This window comes from Mustela putorius, unplaced genomic scaffold (assembly GCF_011764305.1).
Source record: "Mustela putorius furo isolate JIRA1106 unplaced genomic scaffold, ASM1176430v1.1 tig00003983_pilon_pilon_pilon, whole genome shotgun sequence".
NCBI lineage: Eukaryota > Metazoa > Chordata > Mammalia > Carnivora > Mustelidae > Mustela > Mustela putorius.
Window position 1 is genome coordinate 4131343 of NW_025422123.1, and position 22538 is coordinate 4153880.

The 22538-nt window shown below is 44.5% G+C and overlaps 1 long non-coding RNA gene across 1 annotated transcript; it reads right to left on the reverse strand.

Moving 5' to 3' along the window:
• Positions 1-707: 707 nt before the first annotated feature.
• On the reverse strand, positions 708-5514 carry LOC101690020. The gene is made up of 3 exons (XR_001181632.2): positions 5374-5514; positions 1253-1338; positions 708-1129 (listed from the first exon to the last, which is right to left on the reverse strand). It is a non-coding gene; the product is annotated as an uncharacterized LOC101690020 (long non-coding RNA).
• Between the last annotated feature and the right edge of the window lie 17024 nt (positions 5515-22538).

A 22538-nucleotide genomic window follows, 5' to 3' on the forward strand; every position in this document is an offset into this window, starting at 1 on the left:
ACACAAAAAGTCAAGAAAGACATGTCTGGATACCTTTTGAGCTTAATTTTAATGGAATGATAGTTTTCAGTGGGGGTAAGGACAAGAAGAGAGTGATCCCAGAGAAGAAAGTGCCAGATGCTGAGGGTTCCTGGGTGCATGCCCAGTCAGCGTGCCCAGCCCCTGTGATCCAGTCCTGGCAGGGCCAAGTGGCGGCAGCACAGCGGGGATAAATAAGGCCAGCGATCACCCCTTACATGGCCATCCCCGAGCTGCCCGGAATCCCTGGGATTACGCAGACTTCTGGAGGACTTGGAGCAAGTGCACATCACCTGCTGTGGCCACAAGTGTGCCTGGACTTCGGCAGCCTCCGTCTTGTGACTGAGGAATCTTTAAATGGAAGCTCTGAGCTCACAAAAAAAGAACATGTCCCCCTGATGTCACACAGTTGCTGCCAATTCATCAGCTCCAGTTAAAGGTCAGAGAGGGGGAAGCCACTGCTCCAGGGTCCTGCGGCTGCTCCCTGGGATGGGGCTTCCCTTCCAGCAGGCTTTCCGCCAGCCACCCAGGCCGGGCCAGTGGTGGAAGTCCAGCTGAGAGGGCTGTTTGCATTTCCAGGGCACGCACAGAGGCAGTCCTAAGGCCTGCTTAGCTGCTGCTGCTGCCTGTCGCAGTCCTGAAGCTCTTCATCTCCAATCCCCGAGCCCCCCACCCTCCCCCCCACACCCCGGGCCTCTCCAGCCCCTGCCCTCTCTGGCAGTCACAGCACACCCTGGAACCTGAGGGGCCTTCCCTAGGATCGCTTCAAGGATAAAAACAATTTGGCACAGAAGTTCCTGGGGTATTTGAATAACTGAAGGCAGTGTTCAAGAGTGAAGAATAGGATTCCCCGGATTCCAGGTGACAGCTCACTCCCAACGCTTCCAAGGAGGGAGCTTTTTGCAAGTTCCTTAACCTCTCTGAGCCTGCTTCCTGACTTGGAAAATGTGGCCAAGAATACTTAACCTCACAGGGTTTTCCTGAGGAGTCAATGTGAAGCTTGGCTACAGGGCCTGGCATGTTGTAAGTGCTCAACAGATGTCAGCTTGGAACTGAGACACGCAGAGAGAACTGGACAAATCATTTCATCCCTGAGTCTTCACTTCCTCATCTGTCCAATGGGGATAATAAGCATATGTAAGTGAGAGGGTCGCTGCCAGGATTCTGGGAAACACACAGCAATGAACAGAGCACCCAGCATCAAAAACAATAGATGTTGGCCACTGGAACTCACCTCTCCATCAAACTGGGATCCACAGGGAAGGCCTACTGTAGTCGTGATAAAACACCTTCTCCAAGCCTGACACAATCCTCAGCCCCCTACGAGTCATAATCCAGAGTTAAAGATGAGACATGGAAAAAACGTGTATATGTTCAAACATAAGCACAGAAAAAAAAAATTTAATTCATTTTTAGAGCTTTCCCTTTTGGGGGGACTGTTTTCAAGTGTGGCCTAAGTTTCTAAGGAGAAGAGAAAGATTATAAAAGTTACATGGGTGCAAGAGAGAGGATTCAGTGGGGCGACCACAGGGAGCCGGTAGATGGAACCACAAGTGACATCAAGGAGGAGGAGGAGGCTAAAATAACTGAGTAATAAGATAGCAGTAGATTTCTCTAGAACTGGAAGGGACCCCAGACTAGTTCTCTACTTCAGATGTAAAGAACGGGGTACCTGGGTAGCTTAGTCGGTTAAGCATCTGACTTTTTTTTTAAAGATGTATTTATTTGAGAGAGAAAGAGAGAGAGAAATAATGAGCAGGGGGAGGGGCAGAGGAAGAGGGAGAGAGGGGAAGCACACTCCTAGGTGAGCAGGGAGCCTGATGGGGGGCTTGACCTCAAGACCCTGATATCGGGACTTAAGCCAAAACCAAGAGTCGGAGGCTTAACAGACTGAGCCACCCAGATGCCCCAGGCATTTGACTGTCATTCTCAGATCAGGTCTTGAGTGCAGAGTTGTGAGTTCAAGCCCTCCCTGGGCTCCATGCTGGGTGTGGAGCCTACTTTTTAAAAAATATGTATTTTTTTTTTAAGGTAATAAAGGTAAAGAACAGACCTGGAAAGACAGTCTGCTCAGAGAGGGTCACCATGCTTACCCAATGCTGACTGATTGTGGTTCTCCTTCTTGGGCACCCTGGGTGCCCCCAAACAGACTGCTGCCTCAGTGACTGCCTGGAGGCTGCCCTCTCCTAGCCAGTCTGCTGCCAACCCAAGATCCCCCTCCTCCCTGGCATCTCCCATCCTTCATTTCTGGCACAGGGATGTCCTGGGTGAGGCTTTTCTTCAGAGCTCCTCAGTCCCTCTCAGGATGCTCTCACAGTGTCCCCAACAGGTGAGCCCTGGCAGTCTCTTCCTGTGTCTTTCCGGTCAGCCTTAAGACAAAGACATTCAAGGCTCTTGGTTTCATATTTCCACAGGCTATTAATATTTTAATGACAAGACCTAGAGAGTCAACATAAATATATCAAATTCTGTAAACATTTCTTGAGCCTCTGCCTAATTACCAGACACTACTCTAGTCCTTCTGCTTTCTCACAGCTAGCCTATCAACTTCCCGGAGGCCTCAGATAAGAAGCCCTCGAGAATCACAGCACAAACCTCCACATCCTCCTACCCTTCAAATCCTGTCCAAAGACCAAGTATTGTGAGATCCTTTTTCTGTCTCCCACACGTGCTTCTCCCTCCCTGTTTCAACTGGGCACCTCACCTCAGCCCTTCCTAGTCTGTACCCCTGCATAATCGCATCTTCCTTGAAAGCCTCCTTCATCACATTATCCAACCCCCCCCCCACTCCATCCAAATCCTTCAATGGCTTCCCCCCAGATTTCATTCAAGGTTTTCAAACTCTCTGGAGAGGGATTTACTCAGAGAGCCCTGCTTTACCTATGCCAGGGGTCTCAGGGGAGGAAGGAGGAGGGAGTCTGTGTACCCAGCAGGGCTTTAGCGCAATGTGGCCAGGGCAAAAATCTGAATCATAGTCAATGAGGGCAGCCAAATTCCTATCTGGGAAATCAGGGCAGTCTGAAGGGTGAGGCCAAGCCGTAAACAGAATGAGTAATGAGGTCAGGAGCTGGTGGGGACCAGAATCATGTCTAGATGCAGTTTAAGGAAACGGAAATGGTACAGGACTGAGGCTGTGGATTGAATTATAAGAAGGTATGCTGCTCTATGCGGGGATGGGGGCGGAAGGAGCAGTCCTCCAAGTCTTCCCTTCCTCTGGCCCTGTTCTTTGGGTTTCCACGTGTGTGGAAATGCCTTTCTTCCCTGCCGCCGAAGTTTCCCACGCTTCCCAGGGCCCCAGCACTGCCAAGAGACTTGTCCAAGGTAGTGTGGTGGAGGATGGGGAAACAGAGCTCCCTCTCCCACCTCACAGGGGATGTGCTAGGGAAGCAAGCTTAATCTCATATTCGAGGGTTCGGAGACTGACCTCACCTCTCCACATCTCAGATGCCTCATCTGTAAAGCGAGGACAATAATAACACTACTTTGTAATAGTGTTACATAATAATAAGACTACTCTGAGGATTAGCCAAGCAAATATTTGTAAAACGCTTAGAACAGTGCTTGGCACTTAGTAAATGCTGTATAAGTGTTAGTTAAATAAAAATAAGGTGCACAGCTGGTAAACAGGGCCAGTACTCAAAGTCAGTTCTAATTTTAACATTCGAGTCCTTAGATCCTCCACTCAGGTCAACAGCAGGTTATGATGGACTAAGCTGACTATAGGGCTTTCAAAAATTAGTTTTCGTGTCAACTGAGAATAGAAAAACACGCTGTTGGCTTATTTTACTTGGGCACAATGGAAATATCACTCAAGTTAGTGCCCTTTCCTTTTCTAGGAAACCACTAAGAAATCCAGAAGGACCAGTTCAAATAATAGTTTCCATCCCAAATTTAATAAACCTTTCAAAAAAAAAAAAAAGTCAAACTCAGAAAATGACTGTGAGTTCAGAAAAGAACAGCATAGGAGCACCTGGCTGGCTTAGTCGGTGGAGCAGGGGACTCTTGATCTCAGAGTTGTGAGTTCAAGTCTCAAGCTGGGTGTAGTGACAACTTAAAAAAAAAAAAAAAAGATCAGTGTATACTAGGGTAGCTGGGTTTAGTCTGGCAAGGGTCAAGGCTACAGCTCTCCTAGGAGAGGTAGCCAGAGAGCAGATAACACAGAGGAAGAAACATTGTATTTATTTTCCAAAACTGTGGGGGTAAGGGGTATGGAAAAGAAAGAGGAGAGGGAGAACATGAGTGTTTCCTTTGCAAGATGATTAAAAAAAAAAGGGACTGAGTGCATTGTTCAATAGCTCAGTAGCAATTCAAATATACTGCAAACGGCTGCTTGCTTTACCAGTCTATCAACCAGAAATCTTTATTAACTGAGCCTCTCACGCGACTACAATATGGCACTAATAGATGTTTGAAAATGACGACCTCGATAGAAGGCAAAATCCTTAACAGCTTTCTGAAACAAGAGAGAGAAGATGAAATGAAGCTTGGTATGGTTTGCGACAAGTGTATTTTATTGTATTCTAATTTTTCCCAAACAAGCAATATTTTTGTCATTTTGTACGGGGTGATTTATACGCCCTCGGATAACTCTCTACCACCCTAACAATAGGTTGCCTGATTAGGATTGGTATCAGGGTTTAATAAATATTCCTTTTCTCTGAACACACTTTCCCCATTACTTGCTTCCGTGTTCCCTCTCCCTATTCTTGATGCCTGTCTCTGCCAGAACGTGACCCAAAGGGGGTTCTCCACTACCTTGATTCTTCCCCAAAGGAGCTGTCCCTGGCCTTCCCAACCACTGATCCTGGCTTTGCACACTTTCATGCTGGGGTGGAATTTTGAGGATGGCGCTCCCTTTCTCTTAAGAGCCCGAGGAAGGACACCAGCCCGGGTAGAATGCAAGGGAAGAGCACAGCTCTTCGGAGGTGAGGCCTCAGGGCGCGGGGCGGCGACAGCTCAGTGGCGGGGAGCACGTGGCTGTCCTGGAACAGAAACAGAGCCGCAGGGATCGCCCCCGGGACACCCGAGACACAAAACAGAACCCAGCTCGTGCCCGCCGGGCCCCGGATCGTTCAGGCACGGAGGAGGTTCTCCCGCCTTTTCTAATTACCTTCCCATTCCTGTCGCGCCCCTCCTCGGCCCGCACTTCGGGCTCCGCATACCACAGGGGTTAGACACAAATAAAATCCATACATGGACTCCATCCTCGGGTCACAGCGCTTGCTTACCAGCGCGGAGGGCCGATGGCCCGGGCGCTCACCTCCCTTCCCCACCACCGACTCTGCTGGTAAACACCAGTCACTGGGTAACACCCTCAATCAGACGCCTTGGGGCTATTATTCATCACCGACTAACCTTCAACCAACTCCATCTTCACAGGTCTCCCCCCAGAAGAGAGGAAATTCCACAGCTCTGAGGTGATGTGAAACGTGTTCTGCACGCCCCGGCTCTCTTTCTTTCTCACTCTCCCCAGCCAGTTCCCAAACTGGGTTTCCCGGGCCCCCCTGGACGCGGTCTTCCCCGGTTTCCCAACCCCCTCCACCCCCCTCCCTCCTTTCCCTCTCCATTTTACACACTGTAACCTGATAGGCTGGAAATGCAGCCTCTTTCATCTTCCATTTCCCACATCCTGAAAGTCCGGAGAGAAGGAGCCCACCCAGATAAAGGCATTCCAAGTATGTGCGTCCCCATCCCCCTATAACTCCATTCACAAAGCAGATTACTAAAGGCCCGGGGCTCCCGGGAGGCCCTACGCCCCTCCCCCATCCCGGCGCCCCAGCACCCCCCACCCCCACCCCCAAGAGTTTACTCATTCCAGGCCCTCACTCCTCACCCGCATAAAAATCTAAGTCCACAGGCCTAGAACCAAAAATTAACTTTTCCCTGGACTCTGATCCTAAGAGAAGCTTTCAAACTTCACTCTGATTGGGACTGCCGGGGCTGGAGATTCTGCTGCCTACCCTTCATCTGTCCCGGAGTTAGCATTTCTAGATAAGAAGGCTCAGGGAAAATGTGTCTTTGGACCAGGGGGAAAAGATACAAGTGTAACATGTGATGTTTCAAGAGGACTAACTCGTGTCTCCGGGAAAGATCACAGACTGTTCTAATCCAGAGACATTTCCTTCCAACAGAAATTGTTTGGAGGCCAGAGGAAAAGATGCTTTATTTGAGGGAATAAGCAGAGAACGGGTGTGTGTGGGTGTCTGTGTGTCTGGGGAGGGAGGCTCTGGTAGCATTTTTGTTTAGAAGTTTCTTGAGTCCAAATATCCTACTATAGTTCTTCACTACCTGGAAATGAGTGATTATAAAACATGCCCCCAGCTAATGTCATTAGTTGCCCTGTCCTGAGTTGTCACGGATGGGGAAAGGGAGGGCAGGAGCAGCCTCCCTGACCTTAACCACAAAGGTTAGGAAGTACCCCCCCCACCTTACCCCCAAATACCACCACCACCACCATCCGGCCAACAAGCATCCCCTTTCACAATGGATGATAAATTCTCTTATCTGTCCTTCAGAGAGAATGGGAAAAACACTTGAATCTGTACCAGGTCTGGTATAATCAGTTTTCTGAGTTTACCAGTCATTGTGTGAAACAGGATTTCCTGTGTCAAAGAATGCTCCCCAATCCTGGTACCATGGAGTATATTGAATAAATTATAAACCATATTGTCTTTGCAACTCAGGAGAGCTAACGTGCTTGATGCACTAGCATGGGCCCGAAAATACGCTCAAATCCTGGCCCATGTCAGTGTGTTGGGTCATGTATTCAACAGATCTAATGATTACTTAAGAAGTCCCTTGGAATTCCAAGAAGAATTCAAGAGCCCAGACCTGGGAGATGCGGTCATGATGATAAGAAATTAGACTATGGCGGAACAGCCACATGGCCCTGTGGTGCTAAGGGGAAACGCGTACTGCTGCCCAGCTCCTGGACTGGCCCACGTTTGCAATCTGCAGTAAGGCAACCTGTTCCCTGTACCATGCTGCTAAGAGGCCAGCTCCATGGGCTCGGCCTCCTTAACCAACAGCAACACAAAGGGGTGCACTGGCCGCTTGCAGCTCTGAGCAAGTATTATTCTCTCAGAGCCTCGGTTTCCTTCTCTGTAAAACACCAATGCCTGCTAATCCAAGTGTGAGCCTCAATCCCACAGCCAGGCTTTACCTGGGAGCTAGCTAGCAATGCAGAATTCCACCCCACCCCAACGGATTGCATTTGAACAGGATCCTCTCGTGATTCCTGGGCACCTTACAATTTGAGATGCTCTGGCCTTAGCCTCAGGACCTCGGGGGTCCTCTTTCCAGTTCTGGAATTGTCCAATCTCATGAAGTGGTTTCCAGAGAAGTTTTTCTTTGCTGATAAATGGTTTTTCTTCTTTCTTACACCTCTGCTCTTGGCGTAAGTAAGTAGGTCTTGGGAGACTTACTGTCTCCCCTACCAAGGAACTCCAGTTTCAGTAGGTATTGGATTTGCTTGAAGAGCTTGTATAAAATGCAGATTCATGAGCCCCATCAAGAAACACCGACTCAGTGGGGGCCAGAGAATCTGCATTTCCACCAAATTCCATGCATTTCCATTTTTATTATGGAACATTTCAAACATTTAAAAAAATAGACAAAATAGTAATAATGAGCAATCGTGTTTCAAAATCCAGCTTCAACAATGATCAACTCAAGGTCAATTTTGTTTCACTCAGATCGTATTTAAAAAACTATTGTATGTAGACCTTCCCGGTGTTCTGAGCTCCCCCTCATCTAACCACCTCTAGTCCATTTTTTAAAAAAGTAATCTCTCTGCCCAAAGTGGGACTCAAACTCATGACCCTGAGATTGAGAGTCACGTACTCTGTGGGCTGAGCCAGCCAGGTGCCCAACCTGTAGTCTCTTAAAGCTCAGCTTGTTCTCCTTGAGGGCAAGAGTTGTATGTGTTGTATTGTCTTGGAGTCCCTAGCACCCGACACTGCCTGGCTCATGTAGGCACTCAGAAAATGTACGCAATAGTGCATTAAAAAGAACCTTAAAGTAAAATATATTACCATCTACCTGGATGGTTTAAGATGGAGATAATTGGAACCACCCGATCCCCCATTTCTTTTCAATTATTTGCCTGTGATGCCTTTTTCAGTTCGAGAAATTAAGGCCTCAAAATACATCTCACCAAAGTGAAAGAACTGGCGGGAAGTTTCCAGAAGTCCTGGAAACCAGTCGTTTCGTACTGGTTTCTACATTGCATAAACGATTTTTGTGTTTGTGTGTGTGCGGTAGGAAAAAAGGTAGGAAAATAGCTCTGGGGAACGAAGATATCATCTCATGGCCTGTTTTACTCTTTAACCTGGTAATACGTCTCTTTAGAGCTCCTGAGGTATTCAGAATATCCTGTCCAAGGCAAGGTCTTCCCACAGTGGTGAAAGGCATTCAAGTGCCTAGGTGGACAGAGCCATGAGATCCCAAAGGTACAGTCCTGCCCTTTCCGACCATTTGTTCATGGTGAGGCTAGATCTGCGAGCTCTCTCGGACTGGTGTGCTAAATAATACCGGGGAGAGTGCGAGAAGAGGCAGGATCCAACGGAGAAAAGCTCGGCAGTTCCAGAACTCAGCACAACAATCAAGGGATAAAGCGGTAATTAGGCCTGATTATCATGCAAGGCAGCCCCGGTTAAATTGGAATGTAGCCGGAGAGACGAAAGGCTGGATGGAGAGTTTGCTATGCAGGAGACATGCTTTGATGTCTGCAGGGAAGGTTGTGTTTCATTCAGCCCTCCAACCAACCAAAAAAACATTGCAGGAGCCATAAGAAACCTTCTAAAATGCAGCAGACGGGAAGCTGGAGTGGAGAGCAAGGGGCTGGGTCCGAGTTCCCCTCCCCTCGTGTGTGTGTGTGTGTGTGTGTGTGTGTGTGTGTGTGTACTTAGATGCCTTAGATGCCTCTTTTCTCAGATCTCAGATTTGCTCCAGCCTCTTGGATATGTCAGAAGACGGGAAAGGAGAAAAGGAGCACACGCTCCAGCTACTAACTCACCGTCCGGGGCTTAGCACAGTCATATGCCAAGGAAAAATGTGTTGAAGCTCGCGGAAGCCTTTTTACCTGCTGTGGGGAGAAAGCAGAGGAAAGGGGGGTAAATGACTCTGGGTGTCCGAAGAGGAGGCCTTGAACTCTGCTGACCGTGGCAGGCGGAGTCATCGGAGTCTGCCAGCCACCAGAGCTTTGTATCAACTTATGTAGGAAGAAGAAAATGAGCCAAGAAAGTAGGTTAATCTCCCAGAGAAACACAAAATAGGTAGCAAGTACCATTTTTACACCTTTCCCTCTTTAATTGCTTCCAACCCAGAGCTGTGAAGCCCAAGGAATTCCTTCTGTGTCCTTACCTTACCTTGTAGGGGTATCCCCGATCTAACATGGTGTTTTTGTACCTGGGCTTGATGCTCAGCTAGGCGCCCTCCCCAAAGCAACCCACAACTTTCCTTTCCGTTCAAGGGATTTTCCGTACAACTTGGAATTGGGAGAGATCAGCTTTTTATCAGCTTTCGACTAAATCACTGACGGGAAAACAATAGTCATGTTATTGTTCTACTCATTCACGGGGTGTTCACTGGAGGAAGTGGGATGTACAACCTTGATTTTGCATGAAGACGGTCCGTGGAAATACAAAAATGCAACATGAGAGAGTAAATGCAATTTCTTCTTCTCAGAAGTTTCCAAAATAAGATCCTCTCGCCGCTATGGCATACCACCCAGACACGCAGTTCAATATTTCTTTTCAAAAGAGATGAAGGAAGTTGCTGATCAAGTTATCTTGAAGGAACCAAAGGAGCGTGGATTCCATATACAACACATTGCTTCTTTGGTTTATCTCAGTTTTTTCCTCCTCTGTTCCAAGAGACAACCTACAGAATCAGCTGTTTTGCTGTGATTTTTTTCTGTACCCCCATTTTACTCTTAAGAACTGCATAAAATAATAATGACATGTATTTACCATGCAGGAAAGAAACCATGAATAACTAAAGGCACAACACCTATTGCTTCTATCACTACTGGCATTGCTACAATACTTGAGAAATTGTGTGAGTGAAGGATGATTCTCTGATGTAACAGGCTGTTCCTTTTGTCCCCGTCCCTCCTCCCCTCACTACCAAACAGTGTCACTTGATTTAGGAGAAACTTTACTCCATCCCTTCTATAAAATTCCCTGAAATTACTCTTGTGGTGTGCAGCATAAATTTAGGATAAATAAATTGCACAAGACTGAAAATACCCTTTCAGCTATCTTATTTTGTATAATAAATGAAAATGAATTGTGGAGTTGTGTTTTTACTCAGCATAAAAATTAAGAGAGAGAGGGGGGACAGGGAGGAAGAAAGAGTCTTAGCAGCTGTGTGTTTTGTGTTTTTTTTTTTTTTTTTAAATAAGAAAATAGCATTCCCCAGAATTTCCAGTAAAACCCTTAAGATTTAGGCAGTTCATCCCTAAAGTATGTGTGGGATGCTGGGAGCTCCCGGCTTTTCCAGGCAACCCCACCCCCCCAAAAAAAAAACACCCCACAAAAAACAAAAGCAGATGGCCTGCATCTGAACGGATCAAACTCCCCAGGGGCCAGAGCTCTCGGCTCTAAATGCTAATAGAGTGAGTAATCAGAAACCTACATTTGGTAAATTATTTATCTTATCTCTGGAACTCAGCAAAGCATAGAAGACAGCAACTTCTGTAGAAAGATGTTGTTGGTCAAGAACTCCAGCTGGAATTTGTACTTTTACTAGAAAAGGGAAAAGTTCAGAGACCAGTATGGCTCATGAAGCAATACTTTTTTTTTTTTAATGACCAAAGGCAAAGCCAAGGAAAACTGACATCACAGTTCTGTGGAACAGGTCTGGTTCATGTTTTGTCTAATGGGCCTTACGTTCCATCTGTATTAGGGTAATGGCAAAACAAACCAACAGATATTAAAGATCCCTGAAGAGAAGGGAGTAGGTTCCCGCACTCCCCATCTCTGCCGGTCCCTTGTGAAACGCAGCCGGCCAGGGTAACTAGCATCTGAAACTTGAGCTTCCGGCATCAGAATCACCTGGAGGGCTTTTAAAACTCAGATTGCCAGGCCTCACCCTCAGAATTGCAAATTCTGTAGGCTTGCAGGGGTGGGGCCTGGTAATTTGCATTTCTGCACTTTTGAACAAATCTTCGTACCACATTTTGAGAAGCACTGGCCTGGGGGGCGGGGGTGTCTTTCCGCAATCTGGTTTGGTTCCCGTAGAATCCAAGCACTCTTCCTCAAATGAAATGTGTAGATTTGCAAGCTTCAGGCCTATAATTGGGATTTTGACATGGAATTAGCCCTAGTAATGAATCTTAGCCCTTTCACTTATCTTACAAAATGTATTAACTTGATAAATCAATTCTATCCATGATGAACATTATGCTGATAGCATATACACTTGCTTTGTGTCCTCTGTAGTCCCATGCACTTTGGGGTTCAGTAGAACCGAGCAAATGAAAAACTAAAGCCTTCCTGTGAATAAATATGGTTGCATAATTTACATTCATAATTATAAACACCTTAAAAGTTTTATTTTGTCTCTGGATACAACTTCAATGGTTCGTTCATATTGTGAACTCAGTTCTGATGGACTCAATTGTGCAAGCACAGGAACTCAAACAATTCCTTTGCCTTTGCTGCTCTCCTTCACACAACAAATACATCTGGAGCATGTACTGTAGGTATGGATACCAGGCGATAAAAACATAACACAGGGTATCAAATCTAAGGGGAGATGAGACCAAATGATACAAACCACATGGATTAAAAGAATTCCCCACCAAGTGTTATAGTCAGGTAATGCTTTCACAGAAGGAGGCACTTGAGTTGGGTCTGTTCAAAATCCTTCTATGGCTTTCAGTCACCCTTCAGATAAAATTCATATTCGACATAATGGCATACACAACTGTTTATGATCACCTATGGTTAGTTGCTCAATGAGATTTCTCTCCACTCCTTTTACATCCAAAGGCCATACTCAGCGGCAAAGTTCAAGTCTGAGGATGGGGGGTTGCCTGGCAGGCTCATTCAGAAGGCCATGTGACTCTTGTTCTCACCGCCCTGAGTTTGAGCCCCATGTTGGGTGTAGAGATTACTTACATAAACAAATAAATAAAAAACTTTTTTTAAGAAGCTAACCAAAAGTCTTTTCTTGTTAAAATTTTTTAAAAAGTTGGTTATATGTAAATTTCAGATGTAACTGACAATTAATCCTCTGTGGAGCACCCTCCCACTTTCTTTTTCCAGGGCAGACTAAACTCTTTAGAAGGAGTGTTTTGGGGGGCAACTGCAAATGACTGCCTCATGATCCTTTGAACTTGGCTTCAATGAGCAGTTAGTTGTGTACACAATGAGTTTCACCATCCTTACTCTGTGATTTTCATGACAGTGCAGATCCAACTGAAAAATAACCATTTTCTTAAACCTCACAGCAATGCAAACTTTACCTCTATTTTAGGCTTCTAAAATTTTGGACCCTACTCATGATACAGTGGAGTTTTTTCTCTCATGCAAATTCATGACTCTGGGTGTTGACACATGCCGTTCCTTCATGCTAAAATTTGAATTTCCCTATCCAGTCCTTTGACTGTTGGATTCCTCTCTTCCTATTTATGTGTCATAAATAGAAAAGGCTACCTCCTCTCCAAAGCCTTCCTCGACCCTGGAGATTAGGTTTGGAAGGTGTCAAAACTTTCTTTGCAGACTGTGTCCTAACTCTAGTCACTATAAAATAAGTGTTTGACCGCGTGAGAGGTGCTTTTTAAATGTTTGTGAAGAAACAAGCCAAAATAGAGAGAGGCAGTGCATAAGCAAAGAGAGATGGGAAAATGCAGGTTTGATATTGGGGACAGCAAGTTCCATCCTGCCCTTACCGTCTCCTCACATCATCGGAAAAGAAAGACATGGAATTACAGCCAGAAGACCTCAGAATGGTTGGGTTTTAGTTTCCTCATCTGTAAAACTGGGATAATGATAGTACCTGCCTCACAGAGTGGTTGGGTTGGGGGTGGGCAAAGTGTTTGTAAGGCACTTAGCACTCTTCTTGGCACATAGAAAGAGCTCAGTAAATGTCAGCCATTATTGGCTCCATTAGATGAATTCCATACTTTTGTGGAGCTGTCCAACGGCTCACAAAGGTGATGTTTCACAGGTACCTGAGTAAGTAATTGGGATCAAACTATTACCCAGATTTAGACCCAAGATATAGGTGGCACTTTGGGGCTTCTCCATGTTACTGATGATTCTGAGAGTAAACAGTTCAACAGTGACATCTCCTGGGACTGAGACTACCCCAAAGATACGGGTGGGGGAAGGAAGGGGTAGGGCATGATCTGTCTTCATACCAAAATGGCTTCCTGGAGAGAAATAGTTTTGTTTTGAACTCTCCAGGGGCCATGATGAAGATCAAATGAAGGGAAGTTCCAGAGAAACAGTTTTAATTTAACATTTAAAAGCTTCCCAATAAGTATAGCTATATGGCACAGGCTGCCTTGTGAGGTAGTAAGCTCCTTTTTAGGGAGGTCAGCAGGGCTTGAATAATCAGAAAGGATGTTCAAGGATCCTCAGCTTTAAGATTTTTTTTTTTAAGATCTTATTTATTTATTTGACAGAGAGAAGTCACAAGTAGGCAGAGAGGCAGGCAGAGAAAGGGAGAAGCAGGCTCCCCACTGAGCAGAGAGCCCAATGCGGGGCTCTTGATCCCAAGGCCCTGAGATCATGACTTGAGCCAAAGGCAGAGGCTTAACCCACTGAGCCACCCAGGCACCCAGCTTTAAAATTCTTGATTCAGGAATACGAAAGACTATTAAGTTTCTGTTCCAACCATGAACTTGGGAGTTCAAAGACTTGGCTTCAAATCTCATTTCCCATTTGGCTGTGGGATACTTGCTTAACCTATCTTTGCCTCAGTTTCCTTATCTGAAATGGGGATAACAACACATATTTTCCTTAGTATCAGAGGATTAGATCTTTTAAAATATATTAATTCTTGAGCACAGTTAATATAGTTCACACCTGATAAAAGGCAGCTATTTTTATTATTAGGTTCAATGTTCTGTCATGTGTGTGGTCATACAAATTTATATCAATATCTAGGAATCTAGGATCTTTTTACCTGAGAAGCTTAATTGTCTATTACCAGTCCTTTCTCTGTGTTTGCATGTCTGAGTTCACTCATTTTGGTTAATCTAGGCATTAGCCATTCAGCTATTCCCAGAGATTAGGTGGAGAAGAGTTCACCTCTAAGCCCAGAGAATGTGTGCTTTCTGGGTAGGTTCCAGAGTAAATGCCCTTTTCCTTTAAGTGACATAAATAGTCCAGTCACTGTTTCCAAGCTCTGCTAAGAAGAGGAACAGACCTGTTTCCTCTAGTGTTCCCTGAGTGCTGATAACTGGATGCCAAGGAGTTGGCCAGATCATGTGGGATGGGCAGCTGTCTACATCGTGTAATTTAAGGGGTTTGAGGAAATCCCCCTGCTTAAAATATCTTCCCCCCAATGGCTGGGACACATGCCTGAAATGTATGACTTACTCTTCACAATGAGGTGCTGCTGAAATCAATTGTTATCCAGGAGGAGACTGACATTCGGCCATTACTATTCATTAGCACCTCAGTTTAAATTAATTTATCAGGGGCGTCTGGGTGGCTCAGTGGGTTAAAGTCTCTGCCTTTGAATCAGGTCATGATCCAGGGTCCTGGGATTGAGCCCCAGGTGGGGCTCTCTGTTCAGCGGGGATCCTGCTTCCCCCCTCTCTCTCTGCCTGCTCTCTGCCTACTTATGATCTCTGTCTGTCAAATAAATAAAATCTTTTTTAAAAATTTAATTAATTAATTAATTAATCAGATTAGTTGGTTGACTATCCCAAAGATAAGCAGGCACAAGATGAGTTAAGTTTTAGTGAGGGAAGCTGATCCCAAAGGGTCTGACGTATGGGGCACTGGGCCACTTACACGAGGGGCTGTGAGGATGGTAAGAACAGTTTGGGCACAGCAAGGGAGGTCCGAGGTGAAAGGCAGGAGAGGTAAAATGTTGATGGGGGTTGGAGAGGTTCCAAGCACTATTCCAGGATTTCTCAATTTGAATATTACTTCAGTAGAAGACATGTTTATTATTTATTTTTAAGTAATAGCTATACCCAATGTGGGGTTTGAACTCACAACCCCAAGATCAAGAGTCATATTCTCCACTAACTGAATAAGCCAGGCGCTCCAAAGACATTTTTTTTTAAAAGACTTTATTTATTTGACAGACAGAGATCACAGGTAGGCAGAGAGGCAGGCAGAGAGCGAGCAAGGGAAGCAGGCTCCCTGCTGAGCAGAACCCAGAATGGGGGCTCAATCCCTGGACCCTGGGATCATGACCTGAGCCTAAGACAGAGGCTTTAACCCACTGAGCCACCTAGGCACCCCGCTCCAAAGACATTTTAAAAAATAACGCTTCTTTTTCCTTTAGGATTATTTTCTTTTTTATCTTTTTTTTTTCTTTTTAATATTTTATTTATTTATTTGACAGAGAGAGAGAGAGATCACAAGTAGGCCAAGAGGCAGACAGAGAGAGGGGGGAAGCAGGCTCCCTGCCGAGCAGAGAGCCCAATGGTAATGTGGGGCTTGATCCCAGGACCCTGAGATCATGACTTGACCCAAAGGCAGAGGTTTAACCCTATGAGCCAACCAGGCATCCCTCTTTTCTTTTTTTAAAGATTTTATTTATCTTAAAAGAAAGAGAGAGGATGAGTTCTGGGGGAGGGGCAGAGGGAAAAGTAGAAGCAGGCTCCACACCCAGCAGGAAGCTGGCTGTAGGCCCATCCCAGGACCCCAGGACCATAACCTGAGTTTAAGGCAGATGCTTAATCAACTAAGCCATCCAGGTTCCCCCAGGATTATTTTCTTAGATTATTTATGCAATATGAAATTCCCAGGTTAAAAATTTAAAAATTTGGGGATACCTGACTGGCTCAGACAGTGGAGCATGTGCCTCTTGGGGCCAGGGTTGTGAGTTCCAGCCCCAAGTTGGTGTAGAGAGGGACCCCCCACTCAGGAACTCCCTGCTCAGTGGGGAGTCTGCTTCTCCCTCTCCCTCTTTCCCCCACCCCAACACGTGTGTGCCTGTTCTCTCTCTCTCCCAGATAAATAAAAAATCTTTAAAAATAAATAAATCAATAAAATTAAAAGTAACATTTTGATCACACAATGCTAAAATGCTATAGAACCCCCAGTTTTTTGTAAGTGTACTTGGCCTAAAATGTGTTTGTATAATCTATATAATTGTCCCTGCAGAAGGTCATTCATTCATTCATTCCACCGAAAGTTGTTGATTTTACAGCAGATGCCGGGTGCCATAATAGGCCGTGGGGCGGCAAAACAAAATCAGCAATCCCTACCTTCATACAGTCTAATTGCTCATCAATTTGAGATAATTTAACTAATCTCGGGTGTTGCCTCTTTCCACTGCATTCCAGACATTCTTATCCTTTTATTCCCCACGACTCTTCAAATTCTCTTGAAAAATACTTAATCTGTCATTTTATAGTCTTCTGAAGAAGTACCATAGCACTATGTTTGTTAAGCCAATTCGAACATTACAGTAAAATGTTGCTGTAATTCTCTCTCTCAGAGAAGGCCAATCTGAATAATTTGGTTAATTATCATTTTTAAGTCACCATATACTGAGGACCTATGAAATACTTGCCAATTATTGAGTTATGTCTAGGAGGGAGCTATTATTAGCCCCAAATTACAGACAAGGAAACTGAGTCTTTAGAGGTTAAGATTACACAACTTCTAAGTGGCTGAGTCAGGATTGAAACCCATCTCTGTCTGACTCCAAAATCTGGGCTCCTATGGAGCATGAAAGGGTAATTTCTTAAACAAACACTTTAATGGCTAACATCTAAAGATGGTTATAGAGTCATCTAAAAATAAGATTGTCTTGTCATAGGCTTGGATGGGAGTTTCTGGATTTCAGAGCCAATATTTTTGTAAATTTTTTACAAAGTATATTGGCTGAGAGGCGCCTGGCTGGCTCAGTCAGCACGGCAGGCAACTCTTGATTCGGGGTTATAAGTTCAAACCCCACAATGCGGGTAGGTTTTCCTTAAAAAATAAATTAAATTAACTTTTTAAAAAAAGCAAATTAGTTGTCCGGGTACATAACAAAGTACCATAATCTGGTGGCTCAAGCAACAAAAATTCATTTTTATCATGATTCTGGAGACTAGAAGTCCGAGATCAAGGTGTTGACAGGCTTGGTTTCTTCTGAGGCCTCTCTTTTTGGCTTGGAGATGGCCATCTTCCCTTCTTTGGCTTCATGTGGTCTTCCTTCTGTCCCTAGGTCCTTATCTCTCTCTCTCTCTCTCTCTTTTTTTTTTTTTGTCCTAATCCTTATCTCTTCTAAGAAAGACACTACTCATATTGAACTAGGGCTCACCCACATAACCTCATTTTACCTTAATTACCTCTTTGAAGGTCTTATTTCCAAATACCCATTCTGAAGTACTGGGAGGTTAGGAACTCAACATATGAATTTTGACTTGGGGAAGATGCCATTCCAGCCCATAACATAAAGTGAACTAAAGGTGCGAATCATTACATGAAGAGAGGTGGATAAGGGTATGCTTACCATGCCTTTTATCTTACTTTAACTTTGTTCACTCCTATAGTTGTTTAAGAAATACTTATGAATACCCACTATGTTCAAAAATGGATACTAAGCTAAGAAAAATCTGTGGAGGACACGGTCCCTGCCTTCCAGGAGTTCACAATCTCTCTGAGGTGCCATTTAGAGACCATAGGTTCTCAAGCTCAAAAACACATCAATGTCACCAGGAGAGTTTGTAAAAATACAGATCACTGGACCCCGCCCCTAGAGTTTCTGATTCAGTGGATCTGGAGTGGGCCCAAGAATTTGCATTTCTACCAAGTTTCCAGGTGCTGCTAGTTTGGAGAGACCACATACTTTCAGAACTACTGAGCAAGACATATGAAGATCACACGTGGCGTATACAATTGAGGCAGCACAGGTGCTCAGAGAGCAGAGAGGGGCCATTTTCTGTTTTCATGCTAAAACAGCTGAGGAGACAACTGGGAAAGTCCCTTTGCACCTGAAAATTACCCAGAAAAAGTTTTAGCATTGAGACCTTGACCCTGGAAACATATTATGGTAAGAAGAGATGTATTGTCTATACCATTAATTTGCTACTTGGTAAATACTAACCTTTTATTACTAATTATATCTCTATAAGAAAAGAGAAAGTGCCTAGGGGTAGCAATCAAGGTTGGGCTCTATCTTCACTCTGATAATGCTATGGGAACTTTGGCAAAGTTCCTGTCTCTGAGATTTGGTTTTGGTCATCTAGAAAACTGAAAAGATTTTATGAGAAGATATTTAAGTTTCCCTACAGGTCAATCTCTGTGATTCTCTATCTTGCCTTACCACAATAAAAAGATCCTTAACCAGGAATTAGGACCATACCTTCTGTCTCTATGCATCTCAGTGGTACTTAACACAGTACCTTGAACACAGTAGCTGTTCATTGAATGTCTTATTGACTAATTGACTGAATCACTCAGAACCAAAGCAAGACCCAAGAGATTCTTGTCTCACTGCTATAAAGATGATAGCTTCCCCTTACCTTAAGACTAACCCTTACCACACAAACTTAGCTGTCAGAAGCTCTGGTTTTCAGCAGCCATTCTTCTTTGCCACTACTCACTTACAGGGTTAATTTTCAACATTGTTTCAATCCCCATTCATTTCTCTTGGGCGCAATATTGAAGGAAATTATCCACTGATTCCATTGTTTTCCATTCACTACCTTGCTTCCTGATTTTATTTACTCTGGCTCATGGAACTCTGCTTTGCGTATCACCTGTTATGCACAAAGAGCTGCCCCTAACATTGTCTGTCCTCTTAATCAGCATATTTTCCATGAATTACAGCTTGTGACTCTCTCACCTGTGGACCTTGAACAAGTTATGTGACTTCCTGTGTATAATAATTAAGAGGAAAAGATAAATATGTGTATTATACAAATATCTATGATACATACTATGTATGTGCCATATATAGGGCATACATAGTGATTAATTAGAATAGTCCTTAGCACATAGTAAATGCTTGAGTAATATTAGATATTACCTCTGTACCTTTGCCTATACCTACTTCATTAATCCTTTGGTTTAGGAACCTGGCAACCTTAATTTATAAAAGCGCTTTTCTGAGAGGGGTGCCCAGCTCTTGGTTTCAATTCAGATCTTGATCTCAAGGTCGTGGGATCAAGCCCCACATTGGGCTCTGTGCTCAGTAGGGAGTCTGCTTGAGATTCTCTCTCTGTCTCTCTCTCTGCCTTCCCCCAGCCGAAGTAAGGGAATACATCTTCAGGGAAGAAAACTACCTTTTTTTTTTTTTTAGTATTTCATTTATTTATTTGATATGGGAGAGAGCAAGAGAGGGAACACAAGCAGGGGGAGGGAAAGAGGGATAAGCAGGCTTCTGGCAGAGCAGGGAGCCTGATGCCCCAAAAAGTACCTTTCTGAGAAAGGCAGAAATTTACTCTGAAGTCTGTATTCTCCAAAGAGCAAACAGCCACTTTTCTTTTCATTATAATACACAGTGAAAGTGGCAGGGGCAAAGATTAAGGCAGGAGACATTCACAGGATCTTATGTGTTCTCTTTTGGGTTTAATTCAATTTAGTATTTTTAAAAAGTGTCTATTTAGGGGCACTTGGTTAAGTGTCTGCCTTCGGCTCAGGTTATGATCCCAGGGTGCTGGGATCGAGCCCCACATCGGGCTCTCTGCTCAGCGTGAAACTCCCTTCTCCTCTCCCTCTGCCTCAGCTCTGCCAACTTATTCTCTACCTATCAAATAAATAAATAAAATCTTAAAAAAAAAAATCGTCTGTTTAGTACCTCCTGAAGGGAGGTGCCTGATCTTAAAAAGTTTAAAATGTAGTCTTTGCACTTGAAGAGCCTATGATTTCATTGGGGAAACATGGGTCCTTTCATGGCAGACACTCGATGCTCCCTGCTTTTAAAGATGATACTGTGATGACAATAAAAGCTTAGATAAAAGAATATGATTCTGTCAGATCACTGGTACAAATAATTGCTGTGCATTTAAGAACTATCGACTGGAAGACCAGGAAAAACTGCAGGAAGGCCAAATGGACTTGAGTTAGTCAAAAAGGATAGACTGAACTTGGGGATACATATGTAATTTGGGCAAAGTATGCAATCAGCATTGCCTTTACAGCCCTGCCCAAGAGGACTGGCTTTTTTTTTTTTTTTAAAGATTTTTATTTATTTATTTGACAGAGAGAGATCACAAGTAGGCAGAGAGGCAGGCAGAGAGAGAGAGAGGGAAGCAGGCTCCCCGCTGGGCAGACAGCCCGATGTGGGACTCGATCCCAGGACCCTGAGATCATGACCTGAGCCGAAGGCAGCGGCTTAACCCACTGAGCCACCCAGGCGCCGCTGTGTTGTCCTCTTTACAGAAATGATATTACTTTTCCCTGGATAAGTTCAGCTTATTTCTATATTCAGTGATGCTACTTTATTAGAGAGATAGTCACTCACTAATTGAGACTCAAACTTATCATTGGCAGTCATGAGGGTTATCTCTGAAGTCATTCTTATGAATGGGATTTCTATTGGCAAAAAGCCAGTCCTCCGGGCACCTGGGTGTCTCAGTGGGTTAGGCCGCTGCCTTCGGCTCGGGTCATGATCTCAGGGTCCTGGGATTGAGTCCCATGTCGGGCTCTCTGCTCAGCAGGGAGCCTGCTTCCCTCTCTCTCTCTCTCTCTCTCTCTGCCTGCCTCTCTGCCTACTTGTGATCTCTCTCTGTCAAATAAATAAATAAATAAATAAATCTTAAAAAAAAAAAAAAAAAAAAGAGGACAACACAGCTGGGGCACCAGGGTGGTTCAGCCAGTTGAGGGAACCAACTCTTGGTTTGGCTCAGGCCCTGATCTCAGGGTCATGAGAACAAGTGCCTAATAGGGCTCCATGCTCAGTGTGGAGTCTGCTTAAGACTTCCTCTCCCTCTTCTTCTGCCCTTTCCCTAATTATGTGCATACTCCCCCCACCCTTCTCTAAAACATAAATAAATAGATCTAAAAAAAAAAAAAAAGGAAAACACAGCTCATCCTAGAGTGAGCAAGGCTGCAGTTAGACATTTTTTTTTTTTTAAGATTTTATTTATTTATTTGACAGAGAGAGAGACAGTGAGAGAAGGAACACGAGCAGGGGGAGTGGGAGAGGGAGAAGCAGGCCTGCCACTGAGTGGGGAGCCTGATGTGGGTCTCCATCCCAGGACCCTTGGATCATGACCTGAGCCTAAGGCAGATATTTAATGACTGAGCTACCCAGGCACCCCTGTACTTAGACATTAAAAAGAGTATTTGACAAAGTTATATATTGAGGGCCATAAAAAATGGTTCCATGTGTGTAATACAATTCTGGGTTTGGCTGTGGTGAGCTTTCCATGTTTGTTTTAGCAGCACCCAACCTAAAAAAGAGAGCTAAAACAGAATTGGAAAAGAGGAAGTACATGTTGAAAATGTAGGTTTCTCCAAATTGTCAAGTAGATTTCATCCAAACGTGTTAATGCATGTCTTCTTCCTCATGTGGATCTTGAACACCTTATGTGTCGGCCACAGTGTAAGCTATTATTCCTAAACCATCAGCTTCAAGAGATGATTTGAATAGAGAATCTTCCTGGTTTCTTCTTTAGTAAAGACTGAAATAAAGCCTACATCTTTTTCATCTCTCTCTTTCACTTTTTGCATCATGACATCAGGAGGTCCTACTGATTTCTCCCTCTGGCTTTCTGCTTTTGATTTAAAGAAACTTTTTTCACGTTAAGATTGATTTATTTATTTTAGAGACAGAAAGAGTACCAGCAGGAGAGGGAGAGAGAATCTCAAGCAGACTCTGCTCTGAATACAGAACCCAACAGGAGGCTCAATCCCGGGACTCTGAGATCATGACCTGAACTGAAACCAAGAGTCCAATGCTTAACTGGCTGCACTACCCGAGGCACCCTTGACTTATTTAAAGACACTTTTATTCATTAATTTCTCACATTATAGGGAATGCAAAAGAGCAAAATACAAAGCATCTTTTGCGTTACTGAGCCTGTTACTGAGCCTATTCCCTCTCTCCTTCCTACTTGTTCATGTCTTACTCATCCTTTAAAGATTTTTTTTTGACAGACAGAGATCACAAGTAGGCAGAGAGGCAGGCAGTGAGAGAGTGGGAAACAGGCTCCCTGCTGTGCAGAGAGCCCGATGCGGGGCTCCATCCCAGGACCCTGGGATCATGACCTGAGCCAAAGGCAGAGGCTTAACCCACTGAGCCACCCAGGTGCCCCTCTTACTCATTCTTTAAAATCCACATTAAGTTCCACATCCTCCTGGAGACTTCCTTGACTTCCACCTCCTCTGAACCCTGCCCCTGTGGATGATAATCTCAGAACTTAATCATAGAATACCTTGTTA